A 17,771-nucleotide genomic window follows, 5' to 3' on the forward strand; every position below is an offset into this window, starting at 1 on the left:
TTATAAAAAAAGTGTAATTTAACTGAATGATTTTCACCTATTTATTATTTTGAATGTGAATAGTATGCTGTGTTTCAGTACCTGTGCCGAGCCCGAATCTCGCCCGACACAGAGCGGAATGAAACATCACTGTTTCGATACAATTAGTCCGGTCCAAGCACAGGTGGACTGAAACAGCCTTATTTTGAAACAACGATACAGTTTCTGTGTCTGGCTCGAGATCGAATCTGGTCCGGTTATCCGAGACAGGGGCGGAATGAAACACCACCGTTTCGAAACAGTGAACCACAGCCGTTCCGAAACACTGAAACAGTTCCACGTATCGATACACTGTATCGAAACATAGAAACAGTGGCCAAGTCTAGTTGGATGTGAACAGCTCATAGCGTTGAGCAGTTGGAGGTGAGCCAGGGTTGTGATATGTACGAGAATACTCGTACGCATACGAGAATTTCGTCATTTGTACGATGTACGAGCAAAAGTGAATATCGTACACGAACATACGAGAATTTTGCCTAAAACTTATTTTTTTCTTTTTTTTAGTGTTTAATCCGATCGATAGCTGGAGTCGTTACAGACGACTTACTCTACCCTATCCTATCCTAACTTAGTCTACAGACACACAGAAACATACATGCCCACGGGGGAACTCGAACCTTAAGTTGCGGGCTCGTGGCTCTTGACACCACACCAAGTCGTGTGGCTATGGAGGCAGGTCCAAATTTTTTACAAAATATACATTATACACATTTGTTTGGAAAATAATCAATTCATCTATTATATTATAAAAATGATTAGAAACTGTTACGAATCCATGCAGTCTCTGTCAATCAACAAATTTCAGGCAGCAGAGAGAGCGCCAAACTACCGACATGACAAAACGATTAAAGTCGAGAATGAGGCTTAGTTCAAAGCCTGGCCCTGGAAAATAAATTAAATAAACTGACAATAACGAATCACTTTGCTTTTCATGACATATTTCACTCAGTTCGAATTGTTAAGTTTCAGAAATAGAGCGGCCAACGAATCTCAAAGCACTAAATGGAACTTTAATCGAATATTATTGGAAAGCAATTAACAGTAGACCTAATTACCCTACAATACTGTGGAATTGTTAAGCACAAACGATAGACATTTCATCAGATGGTATTGTTTCGTCTTCAACATACGATACTCTTAACAATGCGTATTTCGCGTATAGTCGTTACGAGTACGTTTAGCTGAATTCATTTACTGTGTAGTTTCTTTTTGTAACTGTTTCGGGTTACTGTGTGTTACTGTGAGTGGAGAAATGGGAAGTGACAGTGAATATGAAAACACAAGCACGAAACTTTCGTGCACGCCGGAGAAAAAACGTCTAAAAAGAGGTGAAATTTCGAAGACAGAACGGCCTGTCCACCGACAACAAAAATTTCGTGTTGAGTGGCTACATATGCCAGGTTTACGTAATTGGCTGGTGCGCGATAGTGATCCGCTCAGGGCGCGATGCAAATATTGCAATACCAGCATGGTTTCCGAAATCCAGAATATTAAAAACCATTCCAGAAGTAAGAAGCACCTAAACATGGTGCAGTCTGCTACCGTGCGACAGCCTTCAGTTGCTCAATTTGTCACAAACGCACAACCAGTTAAGAGGAAGGTTGCTAAAGCTGAAATCAAATTATCAGCATTCTTAGCAGAATATAATGTGGCATTTTTAGCTGCTGACCATTTATCCGGTTTGTTAAAAGATATTTTTCCAGACTCGGATATTGGAAGGGCAATGACTCTTAAACGGCACAAAGCACGTGCCATTGTTTCTAATGTTATTGGGACGTCGTTGGCGATAAAACTACAACACGCCAAATTTAGCATAATGACGGACGAGTCCACTGTGAAAAATTCCTGCATGGCGATCCGCTTTTATGACAAAGATTCAGGTGAGTAATAATAAGAGCTAGTTTTGAAATAATACCCAAATTAATTCTAAAATAAATTTTCCTGTTACGTTACCACTTTGTATCACTTCTCCTTTTACAGGTTGTATTGAAAGTAAGTTTTGGGAGCTATATTAAGTTTATGAAGATGGAGACTTAAATGTTCAGAAAGCTTCTACTGCAGAATGGTGTAGTAAAAACGTTTCAACAGCATAACATTCCATTTGCCAATATTATTGGCTTTGGAGCAGAAGGTTGCAATACTATGATGGGAGTTCGTAATTCTGTAGCAAGCAGATTCCGAGATAACTGCCCGTGAATTTTTGTAATGAAGTGTGTTTGTCATTCGGTGCATACATGCGCAAGCGAGGCGTGCAAGAACCTTCCAAGAGCTTGTGAGGACCTCGCGAGGAATATTTATGGTTTTTTCAAACTCAGTGCGAAGAGGCAAGCAGAGTTCAAGGAATTTCAGGTATTGTAGCATTTTATATCTCATAGACTTTATTTTACGTCCGATCGTGTGGAAATAGGCTAAACATTATGTTTTATTCCAGGTATTTTTAAACTTGGAACCACACAAATTACTACATCCTTCACAGACACGTTGGCTGTCAATGATCGCGGTTGTTAGGACAGTGCTGGAAAACTGGGATGCTCTAATGCTGTTTTTTAACCAAAAATGACTTTCTGAGCGAGTTCTAAGTGCTGAACAAGTTTTTAACTGTTTACATGACTCCTTTTCAAAAATGTATTGTATGTTCTTAGAGCGGATTCTACCAAAATTTACTACTTTCAACGAGAATTTCCAGTCTAGAGCAGTAGTAATTGTTGACCTTCATGACACGATTAGAGCCCTCTATACAGAAATACTCCTGCATTTCATGAAACGCACTTATGTCATGGGAAAAAATCTCAGTGATGTTGACCCAAAAAATGCAGCTCATCATCTGGAAGATTCAAAACTGTTTTTGGGTGTGAAAATTCTGAAGTACGTTGACACACCAGAGATAAGGAATCACCCACATCTTATCAAGGATTTTTATCATCGATGCAGGAACTTTCTTGCGGTGAGTACACCTCGTTTGCCTGAAATCATATATATTTTGTGTTTTATTGTTTTCTATACATTTGTGTGTTTATGTGTGGCATACCTAATGAGAGCTATTAATTCTCAAATATTACAGACAGCTTCGTGCCAGATCAAATTACGGTATGATATGGAAGATAAAGTGCTGTCCAAACTAGCGGCACTCAAACCTACAAATGCCCTGTCACAAAGTTTCCGAGATACAACACCTTCACTCATGCCTTTAATGGAACTGTTGCCGCGTATAATTCCTCCCTCAGATCTCGATTCAGCACAAACTACAGATGACCAGTGGAGGCGTCTCCCTGTGGTTTTGGCTTGCCTCCCAGACTCAGTACAAAAGGAACAACCACCGGATAAAATGTGGAATATATTAAATAACGAATCTGAAGAATTTAAGGAATTGAGCGTGTTCGCTCTCTCAATTTTGAGTTTATCTCATTCAAATGCAGACTGCGAAAGAGTTTTTTCTAAGGTATGTAAAGCAATTAAGCTAATAACTAGTTAATAATATGATTTCATACTTGTCAAGTTATTGAAGTTTAATGTTCAACTTCAGGTAAACCTCATGAAAACCAAAATTAGGAACAGACTCCAAACCAGTACACTGAATGGAGCACTTCTTGCCTCTGAATGCATTAAAGAACGACCAGGAAACAACGGAACATGTGTAACTTTTGAGCCAACACACGAAATGTACGAGAAAATGACGTCGGACACTCTTTACGAAACGAAACAGGAAGAAGAAGATATATATATATATATATATATATATATATATATATATATATATATATATATATTATTATTTTCGATTATTCCCAATTAAGAGAGTGTTTGAACTTGAATTCCTTTATGATGATTGTTTGTGTTTTTTCTGAGCCCAAATTTTCTTCATGTGTTCACTGTGTTGTTTCTTTCGCTCCGCTGTCCATTTGCATCCTGGTCTCTTCTGTGTTGTGGTGTCAAATTTATGATTTTTGATGATATTCCTGAATTCAGTTCTATTTTCTGCATCGTTTACTGTTATGTGTCTGAGGTCCTCTTCAACTTCTTTTATCCATTTTGTTTTTCCCCTGCCTGAGTTGATGACTTTAAGAATTCGCTTTGAAATTCTGTTTTCATTCATCCTGTGGATCGTAGAACTGCTTTCTCATTTTCCTTATTGTATCCGTAATCTTGTCTGTGTATTTATATAATTCTGATGTTGGTCTCTTCTTCCAGATTCCTTGCTCTTGTATCAGGCCAAAAATTTTTCTGAGAATTTTCCTTTCTTGTTTCTTTGATTTTAGTTTGCCCACATATTTGTGTTGTTTCAGATGCATACAGTGCCTCCGGAAGTACGACAGTGTTGTAGTGCCTCAATTTTGCGTTAATGGATATGGACTATTTGTTATAATAGTTCCACGTGAGTTTATATGCTTTCTGTAGTATATATATATATATATATATATATATATATATATATATATATATATATATATATATATACTACGAACAAAAAATTTTCAAAACGTACGAGAATTTTTACTAAAATACGAGAATTTGATGAGGTTGGTACGAGAATCGCGCTGTCTGGATATCACAACCCTGAGGTGAGCCGCCAGCAATGGTGGATGTGGAGAGATGCCTGAGCTTTGAGAGGTTGCGCTATAAGCGGACGATCTGGACGTGCGTCCGCCAGAAAAAGGAAATTTGTAAAGATGGATGTCATGAATTGATATATATATGACTTTGAACACTGTTAAGGTAAATACATTGTTTGTTCTCTATCAAAATCTTTCATTTGCTAACTACGAGGGCAATTCAATAAGTAATGCAACACATTTTTTTTCTCGGCCAATTTTGGTTGAAAAAACCGGAAATTTCTTGTGGAATATTTTCAAACATTCCCGTTTCGTCTCGTATAGTTTCATTGACTTCCGACAGGTGGCAGCGCTGTACGGAGCTGTTAAAATTGCGTCTGTAACGGATGTGCGTTGCAAACAACGGGCAGTGATCGAGTTTCTTTTGGCGGAAAACCAGGGCATCTCAGATATTCATAGGCGCTTGCAGAATGTCTACGGTGATCTGGCAGTGGACAAAAGCACGGTGAGTCGTTGGGCAAAGCGTGTGTCATCATCGCCGCAAGGTCAAGCAAGACTGTCTGATCTCACGCGTGCGGGCCGGCCGTGCACAGCTGTGACTCCTGCAATGGCGGAGCGTGCGAACACACTCGTTCGAGATGATCGACGGATCACCATCAAACAACTCAGTGCTCAACTTGACATGTCTGTTGGTAGTGCTGCCACAATTGTTCACCAGTTGGGATATTCAAAGGTTTGTTCCCGCTGGGTCCCTCGTTGTCTAACCGAACACCATAAAGACCAAAGGAGAACCATCTGTGCGGAATTGCTTGCTCGTCATGTGGCTGAGGGTGACAATTTCTTGTCAAAGATTGTTACAGGCGATGAAACATGGGTTCATCACTTCGAACCTGAAACAAAACGGCAATCAATGGAGTGGCGCCACACCCACTCCCCTACCAAGAAAAAGTTTACAGCCATACCCTCAGCCGGTAAAGTCATGGTTACAGTCTTCTGGGACGCTGAAGGGGTTATTCTGTTCGATGTCCTTCCCCATGGTCAAACGATCAACTCTGAAGTGTATTGTGCTACTCTTCAGAAATTGAAGAAACGACTTCAGCGTGTTCGTAGGCACAAAAATCAGAACGAACTTCTCCTTCTTCATGACAACGCAAGACCTCACACAAGTCTTCGCACCCGAGAGGAGCTCACAAAACTTCAGTGGACTGTTCTTCCTCATGCACCCTACAGCCCCGATCTCGCACCGTCGGATTTCCATATGTTTGGCCCAATGAAGGACGCAATCCGTGGGAGGCACTACGCGGATGATGAAGAAGTTATTGATGCAGTACGACGTTGGCTCCGACATCGACCAGTGGAATGGTACCGTGCAGGCATACAGACCCTCATTTCAAGGTGGCGTAAGACCGTAGCATTGAATGGAGATTACGTTGAAAAATAGTGTTGTGTAGCTAAAAGATTTGGGAATAACCTGGTGTATTTCAATGCTGAATAAAACAACCCCTGTTTCAGAAAAAAAATGTGTTGCATTACTTATTGAACTGCCCTCGTATGCCTATCAGTAGTTAGTGCCTTCCCTAGTTAGAATCTTTTATTTAGCTGGCGGTAGTGGCGATCGCTGTATTGCAGTAGTTCGAGTAACGAAGATTTTTGTGAGGTATGTGATTCATGAAAGGTATAGGTTATTGTTAGTCAAGGCCATTCTTTTGTAGAGATTATTGAAAGTCAGATTGCGTTGCGCTAAAAATATTGTGTGTCAATTTAGTGTTGATCAGAGCATTTAAGCGGAACATACAGAAACATTCTAAACCTTGTTTCCACATGAGTAAACTATAGTAACGGACTTATCTTTTGTCAGTAAACGGATGAGTGGGATAGAGGAGAGCAGCATGGACGCGCAATTACACACAAAGATTCGTGAGCAGAATTGATAATGTTCCGCAATTAATTGAGCCTTCAGAACCAGTTCTTGACTCACATCGGAAAGAAAACGGTAATCAACTGGGTATGCGTAGCACAAAGTGCTTCGTAACCGACCAAACACGGGTTTCGGTTCCTTCTGAATTTACGTAAAAATGAATCTGAAGTGGTCACTCGCGAGAATTCCGTACTGCTCCTAAAGATGGAGCTTCATCGCTATAGAGAAACTCGAAATCCAGACCAACTCAAGTCCAAAATCAGTAGTTGCTCTCTCACAGAGCAGCGACTGCTTGCTGCGACTGCTCTCGTCCACGTTGCGGTAAACTCTCTCAATACTTGAGCTCGCTCGCCTCTGTGTACAGAGAGCGACAAAACTTTGTGGGCGATTCTGATCAGTCCTCAGACTGCTTCTCTTAGAAAGAGCAGCCATTTGTTCCAGTCAGGAGAGGAAACGTCTGCTTCTCTCGACCTAAAATTTTCCATTTCGTTAAACGGCTGAAGTTCTGAAGACGGCGTTCCAACGCTCGGATGCTAAACGGCGAACGTGAAACCTCGTCTGCCGACACATTGTCACGCCGACTTGCGTACCGAAGCTGGTCTGGAAAACAACGTTCAACTGTCTCCTCAGGCTGCTGTTGCAAAGATAAAGTAAGAGCTTCCGCCTGAATTTGCCTAGTTACATGCATTCGTTATTACGCCAACGTTCATTGAAAGTGAAGAGCTTCCATGTTTGTGACATGTGGTAAACGGTACATGTTGTACTGACGGTCAGTTGTTATTAAGGTGAGAATAAAGACACACGAATTCAGGTTTCTAGAGCGGTCTTCCTCCCCGGCACGGAAAACATTAGCGTGGGGAATAATAGCAAATTCAGGCAGAGGAAAGATACTCTGCCGAACATGCTAAGGCAAAGCCACGAGAATTAGAGGTGGAATGACTGACGCCATTCACCACTGCCATTTCCTTACTTTCCCGCTTCATTCTTCAAAGGTCTGTGTCGGTTAGCGTCTGTTGGTTAGCCACCAAACGAGCTCAAATGCTTTCATTTCCCCACAGTGTCGACTTGCGTGAGATACATTGCTGAGCCAAAATCTATCGACTGAATGCCACCTGGTGGTGTTTCGGACACGTGGCGTGGCAAGGAAACCGCATACGCCTCGCAGAGACAAATAGGAAATCATTGTAATGGCGTACCTATCGAAAGCGGGGGAAATCAACTAACATACGGGACTTTGACAAAAGTCAGATAAACAGTTTTGATGTTTCCTGAAAAACATTTTCACTCTGCAGCGGAGTGTGCGCTGATATGAAACTTCCTGGCAGATTAAAACTGTGTGCCGGACCGAGACTCGAACTCGGGACCTTTGCCTTTCGCGGGCAAGTGTTCTACTAACTTTTTTTTTTTTTTTGGTAACTCAGTTTTTTTTTTATTACAGAGGGCAGCTACCCCTCTGACCGAACACGCTGAGCTACCGTGCCGGCAACTGAGCTACCCAAGCAGGACTCCCGCCCCGTCCTCACAGTTTTACTTCTGCCAGTACGTCTTCTCCTACCTTCCAGACTTAACAGAAGCGCTTCTGCGAACCTTGCAGAACTAGGACTCCTGAAAGAAGGGATATGCGGAGACATGGCTTAGCCATAATTATATAATGGGTAATTATTTGTGAATTATTAAAAATCGACGTCATGAAGACATCAAAGGTATTTAAGCGCTAACTGCATATTGTTAGTTCGTTGTTACATTTTTAACTGTTTTATGTAAACCATCCCCAAACTAAAGTTTTATAAATTGAATGATTATAAAGAGTTAAAAATTTGTATTCAATCATTTTCAGAATAGATCAGTTTATCTCAGTCAATATCGTATTATTTTTCATTGAACCCAGTAACCACAAAACTTTAGTTGAGTTTTTTCAATTTTTTTGTTTAATAAAGACACTGAATTTTGCACCAGGAACTTTAATAAAAAAAGCAAATGAATAATAAGTACAGTTTTGTTCACATATATGCAATCCTAGTAAAGCCAACCCAAATAATTATCAACAATAGATCAGAGTGAGTATATTCAGCCATGCAGTCAGATGACGTTATCCAGAGGCGACCTAGTAAAATAAAAGGTAAGGAAAATATATACACTCCTGGAAATTGAAATAAGAACACCGTGAATTCATTGTCCCAGGAAGGGGAAACTTTATTGACGCATTCCTGGGGTCAGATACATCACATGATCACACTGACAGAACCACAGGCACATAGACACAGGCAACAGAGCATGCACAATGTCGGCACTAGTACAGTGCATATCCACCTTTCGCAGCAATGCAGGCTGCTATTCTCCCATGGAGACGATCGTAGAGATGCTGGATGTAGTCCTGTGGAACGGCTTGCCATGCCATTTCCACCTGGCGCCTCAGTTGGAGCAGCGTTCGCGCTGGACGTGCAGACCGCGTGAGACGACGCTTCATCCAGTCCCAAACATGCTCAATGGGGGACAGATCCGGAGATCTTGCTGGCCAGGGTAGTTGACTTACACCTTCTAGAGCACGTTGTGTGGCACGGGATACATGCGGACGTGCATTGTCCTGTTGGAACAGCAAGTTCCCGTGCCGGTCTAGGAATGGTAGAACGATGGGTTCGATGACGGTTTGGATGTACGGTGCACTATTCAGTGTCCCCTCGACGGTCACCAGTGGTGTACGGCCAGTGTAGGAGATCGCTCCCCACACCATGATGCCGGGTGTTGGCCCTGTGTGCCTCGGTCGTATGCAGTCCTGATTGTGGCGCTCACCTGCGCGGCGCCAAACACGCATACGACCATCATTGGCACCAAGGCAGAAGCGACTCTCATCGCTGAAGACGACACGTCTCCATTCGTCCCTCCATTCACGCCTGTCGCGACACCACTGGAGGCGGGCTGCACGATGTTGGGGCGTGAGCGGAAGACGGCCTAACGGTGTGCGGGACCGTAGCCCAGCTTCATGGAGACGGTTGCGAATGGTCCTCGCCGATACCCCAGGAGCAACAGTGTCCCTAATTTGCTGGGAAGTGGCGGTGCGGTCCCCTACGGCACTGCGTAGGATCCTACGGTCTTGGCGTGCATCCGTGCGTCGCTGCGGTCCGGTCCCAGGTCGACGGGCACGTGCACCTTCCGCCGACCACTGGCGACAACATCGATGTACTGTGGAGACCTCACGCCCCACGTGTTGAGCAATTCGGCGGTACGTCCACCCGGCCTCCCGCATGCCCACTATACGCCCTCGCTCAAAGTCCGTCAACGGCACATACGGTTCACGTCCACGCTGTCGCGGCATGCTACCAGTGTTAAAGACTACGATGGAGCTCCGTATGCCACGGCAAACTGGCTGACACTGACGGCGGCGGTGCACAAATGCTGCGCAGCTAGCGCCATTCGACGGCCAACACCGCGGTTCCTGGTGTGTCCGCTGTGCCGTGCGTGTGATCATTGCTTGTACAGCCCTCTCGCATTGTCCGGAGCAAGTATGGTGGGTCTGACACACCGGTGTCAATGTGTTCTTTTTTCCATTTCCAGGAGTGTATGTATGTTTTCATGTTCACAGCATAGACAACCAGGACTAAGGGCCACAGCGTAAGCTTATGTCTTCACGTCGAAATAATCTTCTTTTGATCAGTCTCATTAATATAGTTACCAATGAAGGCACAAGGAGTACAACATTGTCTACGCTAAAGACTATCAGAGCAGACGCGTTGTCAAAAGCAAGTCCAGACAGGAAAGCTGCAAGGCACAAAAAGTTCAATTCTCTTTCTTTCTTTTATTAGACGGAAAGTAAGTTAAATTATTTTATTCTAGACGTGAAGGTTATCGTCTAACCGCATTAAGTTAAATTATTTATTCGACGGGAAGGTTTCAAACATATATTGTAGGACGCTTAACATGTTGTCAAGCTCAAGGCTGGCCAACATTTTTCTTAATTTACGGCCAACATTGAGCTTGACAACATGTTAAGCGTCCTACAATATATGTTAAAGACATGAAATCGGATACTTCAAAATCGTATAAAACTCCGAAAGCTGGTTTGTATTTAAATAAACAATAAAGCAATCAAATGGCGGTATGTTCCGGCGCCTGAAAAGGAGCATTTCGCAAACGGTGAAGCTGGTAGCCCATTCGCGTGCTACGCTGTTCATCATCCACGGGGTTGAGGGACGGCGAAACAACTAGGAAGTGAAACGGTGTTGGACGTCCACGCCACACCACTGAACGTGGACGTCGGAGCGGCTTGCCTGCTCTGTCAAACGGTGATTTGCAGCATTCTGTAGAAGATCTGACAACAGTACAACGTTCGTGCAGGCGCAAGTGTTTCAGAACACGCTGTTCTGTGCAGTTGCTGAAAATGGGACTGCGGATTTTTTTTTTTGTTTTTGTTTTTTTTTGTTTGTTTTGGTTTTAGGACGCAAAACTGCTATGGCCATTAGCGCCCGGTCTGTGACTTAGGAAAAGGTAAACAACGAAAATGGAAACCAGCAGCAATGGGAACGAAACTCAAAAAATTGGAGAAACTAAAAGCAGAAGGAAAGCCTAAAAAACACTACAGAAAGGGGTTGGTTGTCCCCAAAAAGAGCTTCAAATGACTGATGTCATCTCACTGGCACTAATGAACTCGAGAACGCGATCGGCTGAGCGCGTGTCATCTGCTAAAATGGACGACATATCAGACGACAGCTGTAGACGGGCGCGTAACGGAGTAAAATAGGGGCACTCAAGTAAAAGGTGTCTTACCGTCCACAGCTGAGAGCAGTGGGGACAGAGTGGGGGAGGATCGCCGCTTAAAAGATGTCGATGGGTAAAAAGACAGTGCCCTATCCGGAGTCTAGTTAAAATTACCTCCTCCCGACGACGCGTTCGGGAGGAAGAGGTCCAAGCACAGGGAAGAGCTTTCACGTCCCGCAATTTATTATGGGGAAGTGTCGACCAATGTGCGTGCCGTAAAAGAACAACACGACGACATGAAACACTCCGTAGATCGGCGAAGGGAATCGTGCGAATAGCTGGCCGAAGAAGAGACACTGCAACCTTGGCCGCTATATCGGCCGCCTCATTTATACAGATACCAACGTGTCCTGGGATCCAGAGGAACGCCACCGAGACGCCCCCCCAAGTGGAGCAAGCGTAGGCAGTCCTGAATCCGGTGGACCAGAGGGTGGACAGGGTAGAGAGCTTGGAGACTGAGGAGAGAGCTGAGAGAATCTGAACAGATAACAAACTGTGTCCGCTGGGCGACGGATGTATTGGACAGCCTGGAGAATAGCGTAAAGCTCCGCAGTATAAACCGAACACTGGTCGGGAAGCCGAAATCGATTTGGGGTGTCGCCAACAATATAGGCACTCCCTACACCAAACGATGTTTTTGAGCCATCAGTGCAAATAAATGTGGCTTCCATCATTTGTGCACATAGAGCAGAAAACGCCCGACGAGAAACAAGTGAAGGGGTACCGTCCTTGGGTAACTCACAAAAGTCACGGAGCGGGCAGGTCCGGGGACGGAGCCAAGGCGGTGCTGTAGCCCAAGTTGTCAAGAAAGTTTTAGGAAAGCGGAAGGAAAGAGAATGGAGCAGTTGACGGAAGCGGAATCCCGGTGCTAGTAGGGAGGAAGGGCGGCCTGCATACCCTAAATCCAAGGAGGCGTCGAAAAAAATGTCATGGGCCTGACTAGCAGGCATGGAAGACAAATGGCTAGCATAACGACTTAGAAGGACAGCTCGCCGATTGGACAGCGGAAGTTCAGCAGTCTCAGCATAAATGCTTTCCACAGGGCTGGTGTAAAATGCTCCAAACACTAAACGTAATCCACGGTGGTGGATGGAATCGAGACACCGAAGAATAGACGGTCGAGCAGAGGAGTAAACTATGCTTCCATAGTCCAATTTCGAGCGCACTAAGGCGCGATAGAGGCGGAGAAGGACCACTCGGTTCGCTCCCCAGGAGGTACCATTCAGGACACGGAGGGTGTTGAGGGATCGCAGACAGCAAGCCGAAAGATAGGGAACGTGGGAGGACCAGCACAGTTTTCTGTCAAACATAACACCCAAGAATTTAGCGACGTCCGAAAACGGAAGGTTGACAGGTCCTAGATGTAAGGAAGGTGGAAGGAACTCCATACGACGCCAAAAATTAACACACTTACTGGGAGAAAAACGGAAGCCTGTTTCGATGCTCCAAGAGTGGAGGCGATCGAGCAGCCTTGAAGACGTCGTTCAAGAAGGCTGGTCCGTTGAGAGCTGTAGTAGATCGCAAAATCGTCCACAAAGAGGGAGCCCGAGGCATCAGGAAGGAGACAATCTATAATTGGATTTATGGCAATGGCAAACAGTACAACACTTAGCACGGAGCCCTGAGGTACCCCGTTTTCTTGGGAGAAAGTACGGGAGAGAGTAGTGTTCACCCGCACTCTAAATGTGCGCTCTGCCATAAATTCGCGAAGAAAAAGGAGCAACCGACCGCGAAAGCCCCAAGAGAACAGTGTGCGGAGGATGCCTGTCCTCCAACAGGTTTCGTATACTCTCTCCAGATCAAAAAATATTGCTACTGTTTGGCGTTTCCGGAGAAAATTGTTCATGATATAAGTGGAGAGAGCAACAAGATGGTCAACTGCAGAACGATGCTTTCGGAAACCGCATTGGGCAGATGTTAAAAGACCGCGGGACTCCAGCCACCAAGCTAAAGGCAATTCACCATACGCTCCAAAACCTTACATACACTACTCGTGAGAGAAATGGGGCGATAGCTAGAGGGGAGATGTTTGTCCTTTCCAGATTTCGGAACAGGAACGACGATAGCTTCCCGCCATCTTCTGGGAAAAGTACTGTAGGTCCAAATTCGATTATAAAGGCGAAGGAGGTAACACAGACTATGATATGATAAACGCAGCAACATTTGGATGTGGATACCATCCGGTCCTGGGGCGGAGGAGCGAGAAGAAGAAAGTGCATGTTGGAGTTCCCGCATGGAGAAAACAGTATTGTAGCTTTCGCGATTTTGAGAGGAGAAAGCAAGAGGTCGCACTCCCACTGCACGTTTCTTCTGGAAAAACGCTGGCGGGTAGTATGAAGTGCTCGAAATCTGAGCAAAGTGTTGACCCAATGAGTTAGAAATTGCGACGGGGTCCACTAATGTATCATGCGCGACAGTGAGCCCAGAGACCGGGGAGAAACTAGGCGCGCCTGGTAACCGTCGAATCCGACTCCAAACTTCCGAGGAGGGAGTGAAGGTGTTAAATGAGCTAGTAAAGAAGTCCCAGCTTGCCTTCTTGCTATCGCGGATGACGCGACGGCACCGCGCACGGAACTGCTTATAGCGGATACAGTTGGCCAAAGTAGGATGGTGTCTGAAAACGCGAAGAGCACGTCGCCGCTCACGTATTGCGTCACGGCATGCCTCGTTCCACCAAGGAACTGGGGGGGGGGGGGGGGGCGGGGGGGGGGGCCTCCGGGGCAATTCGGAGGTGCGAGGTACTAAACGTTCCGCAGCTGTAATAATAACGTCTGTAATATGAGTGACCTCATCGTCGACGCTAGGAAAGTGACGGTCATCGAATGTCGCTAGAGACGAAAAAAGTGTCCAATCAGCTTGGGCAAACTTCAAGTGTCTCGGGCGCATATATGGCAGTTGTGGCTGCAATCGGACACATGGAAAGTGGTCACTCGAGTGTGTATCAGCAAGGGCGAACCATTCGAAGCGCCGAGCTAGCGGAACAGTACCGACCGAAAGGTCCAAGTGAGAGAAATTTGTCGTAGAGGCAGACAAAAATGTAGGGTCCCCAGTGTTGAGGGAAACAAGATCCGCTTGGTGGAAGACGTCTAGCAATAGTGAGCCACGCGGACAAGGATGTGGAGATCCCCAAAGCGGGTGGTGGGCATTGAAGTCCCCAACCAGCAAATAGGGGGGTGGAAGCTGACCAAGGAGATGAAGGAGATCAGCTCGTGCCATTGGTGTGGACGATGGAATGTATACCGTACAAAGAGAGAAGGTGTATCCAGAAAGGGAAAGATGGACAGCGACTGCTTGGAAGGAAGTGTTTAAGGGGATTGGGTGATAATGGAGAGTATCATGGAGAAGAATCATGAGTCCTCCATGTGCTGGAGTGCCTTCAACAGAGGGGAGATCGTATCGGACTGACTGAAAATGAGGGGAAAAGAAAGCGGTCGGGGGGATGCAGCTTTGTTTCCTGAAGACAGAAGATGACCGGAGAGTAGGATCGTAAGAGGATCGTCAATTCATCCCGATTGGCTCGAATGCCGCGGATATTCCAATGGATAATGGACATAGGGTGGACAGAAAATGGAAGAATGTGACCAAGGTTGCCGTCAACGACTGCTCATAGCTTGCGACCGACAGCGTGGAGCGGAACTCAGCCGAAGGCAGAAGATCCTGATCCATAGGTTGTTCAGGAGCAGCTCCTGCCACCAGCGATCGGCCGGTTGATCGGCCGCCAGCAGTGCGCCTCGGCGACACAGAAGACTGCCAAAGGCGGTTACCGCCAGGTGGTGCTGTAGATGAGACACGCCGTGGCGGAGAAGGAGAGGAACTGGGTTTCTTATTAGCCTTCTTGGAAACATGATGTTTAGATGAACGAGGAACCGATGGTTGTGAAGTTGGGGTACGTCAAAAATCTTCACGAGTATGCTCTTTTTTGGAAGTCCGGGTGTCTGACTTTTGGGATCGAGATTTAGCAGAACCCGATGAATGGTGAACCATAGAGTGAGCAGGCGAAAGTGGGGAGGTTGAACGGGCGATCTTTGCGCTGGCCGATCTGAGGACCGTGTCACTAAAGGTTAGATCACAAGTCTGCGTGGCCGCCTCCTTTGTTGGCCGAGGAGAGGCAAGGACAGTGCTGTATTTTCCTGTCTGAGGCACAGTGGGCTTCGACTGGCGAATAATTTTCGAGCAGCAAAGGTCGACACCTTTTCCTTCACTCTGATTACCTGAATGAGCTTTTCGTCTTTAAAAATGGGGCAATCACGAGAGGAAGTAGCGTGGTCGCCCATACAGTTGATGCAACGAAGGGATGGAGGTGGACAAGCACCCTCATGGGCATCCTGCGACACGTAACACATTTGGCCAGGTTGGAACAGGACTGGCTGGTATGATTGAACCGCTGACACCGATAGCAACGCGTAGGGTTTGGGATGTAGGGGCGAACGGAAATTATCTCGTAGCCCACTTTTATGTTCGATGGGAGCTGAACTCCGTCAAATGTCAAGAAGACTGTACAGGTTGGAACGATGTTCGTGTCAACCCTTTTCATGACTCTATGAACAGCCGTTACGCCCTGGTCAGACAGGTAGTGTTGAATTTCCTCGTCGGACAATCCGTCGAGGGAGCGTGTATAAACGACTCCACGTGAGGAATTCAAAGTGCGGTGTGCTTCCACCCGGACAGGGAAGGTGTGGAGCAGTGAAGTACGCAGCAATCTTTGTGCCTGGAGGGCACTGACTGTTTCTAACAACAAGGTGCCATTTCGTAATCTGGAACAAGACTTTACAGGACTTGCAATTGCGTCGACACTTTTCTGAATAATGAAAGGGTTGACCGTGGAGAAGTCGTGACCTTCGTCAGACCGAGAAACAACAAGGAACTGTGGCAACGATGGAAGAACTGTCTGTGGCTGAGACTCAGTGAACTTATGCTTGTGAGCAGACATAGTGGAAGATGAGGAAACCATTGCAGAAGAATCCCCCATGATTACCGGCGTCTCCGATGGCGCGCTCCTCCCTTGTGGGGGCCCTCTCTGAGGGCACTCCCGCCTTAGGTGTTTGTTCACACCTCAGGTCACACCTCCCGAGAAACGGACGGAGGGACCAATCGGCACTTTCGGAAGGTATCAGCTGGGGTAATCACCCCTACCTGGACCTGGCCGTTACCAGGTGGTACGTACGTGTCCTACCTGTCTACCCGGGGCGGGGAATTACGCGTTACCCCATCACCGGTTAAGCATGAAAATGCGTGGGTTGGCCTTCAGACACGCACAGGGAGGGGAAAAGAGAAAGGGAAAAACAAAGAAAGGGAAAGGAAAGAAAAGAGGTCTCAAACGCTGCAGCAGAGAAAAGGGTAAAGAGAAGAGGTAAGGAAAAGAGAAGGACAAAGGAAGGATGAAGACATGCAAGCAGAGAAAGCGAAGAATGCGTTACATTTTCGAGTGCCCGTCTCCGGACATAGGCACAAAACATACTCCCAGAGGGGGAGAAAGGGAAGGAAAGAGCCGGAGGTGAGGGAGGGGGGTGAAGATGGGGGATAGGGAAGGATGCGGAAAAGGAAAGTATGCAGCCCGGAAAGGAAGGAGGGCCACATTAGCTTGGGGTCCCCTGCTCGCTACGCACATATCCACAAAAGAGTTGTGGACCCCCTGGGGGGAGGCTGCGGATTTGATGATTCGTGCGTGTTCCGAAGTTTACCCTATGACGTCGTCAGCGGCGACTGCAATAGGCAAAAATCGTTGATATTGGACAGTGGATCGATTGGAAGTTGTCGCGTGGTCGAATGAATCACGTTTCTTGTTACACCAGGTCAACGATCGTGTCTGGATACGCTGTCATACAGGTTGGTTGATTTGGAGGAGGGGACCAAACGGGGAGGTCATCGGGTCTGTCGGATTAGGGAAGGGTGGGAAAGGAAGTCGGTCGTGCCCTTTCAAAACAACCATCCCAGTATTTGCCTGAAGCGATTTAAGGAAGTCATGGAATATCTAAATCAGTATGGTTGGACGCGGGTTTGAACCGTCGTCCTTCCGAAATCGAGACCAGTGAGATCCATTGCGCCACCTCATCCAGGCAAATGAATGGTGTGTGTATCGTGTATTGAACTGGGAACTTAGAAACGACGGAGAAGCTTCGTCCCGCCGGAGTTCTCAGTGGTACAAAAACCCACAACAGGCCAAAGCAGTCCACCCACCCCACCGCCGCCCCACACCAAACCCACGGTTATTGTGCGGTTCGGGTTCCAGTGGACGCCCCCGACAACGTATCATACCAGACGAGTGTAACCAAAAATGCTTGCGTGGTTGAGTAATTATGGTGTACGTATATGTGGAAACAGTGTTTGTGCAGCAACCACCGACATAGTGTAACTGAGGCGGGATGAGGGGAACCAGCCAGCATTCGCCAAGGCAGATGGAAAACTGCCTTAAAAACAATCCACTGGCTGGCTGGCACACCGGACCTCGACACTAATCAGCCGGGCGGATTCGTGTCGGGGAGCGGCACGCCTTCCCTCTCGGGAGGGAGCGC

The sequence above is a fragment of the Schistocerca serialis genome, chromosome 5, assembly GCF_023864345.2.
Source record: "Schistocerca serialis cubense isolate TAMUIC-IGC-003099 chromosome 5, iqSchSeri2.2, whole genome shotgun sequence".
Lineage (NCBI taxonomy): Eukaryota > Metazoa > Arthropoda > Insecta > Orthoptera > Acrididae > Schistocerca > Schistocerca serialis.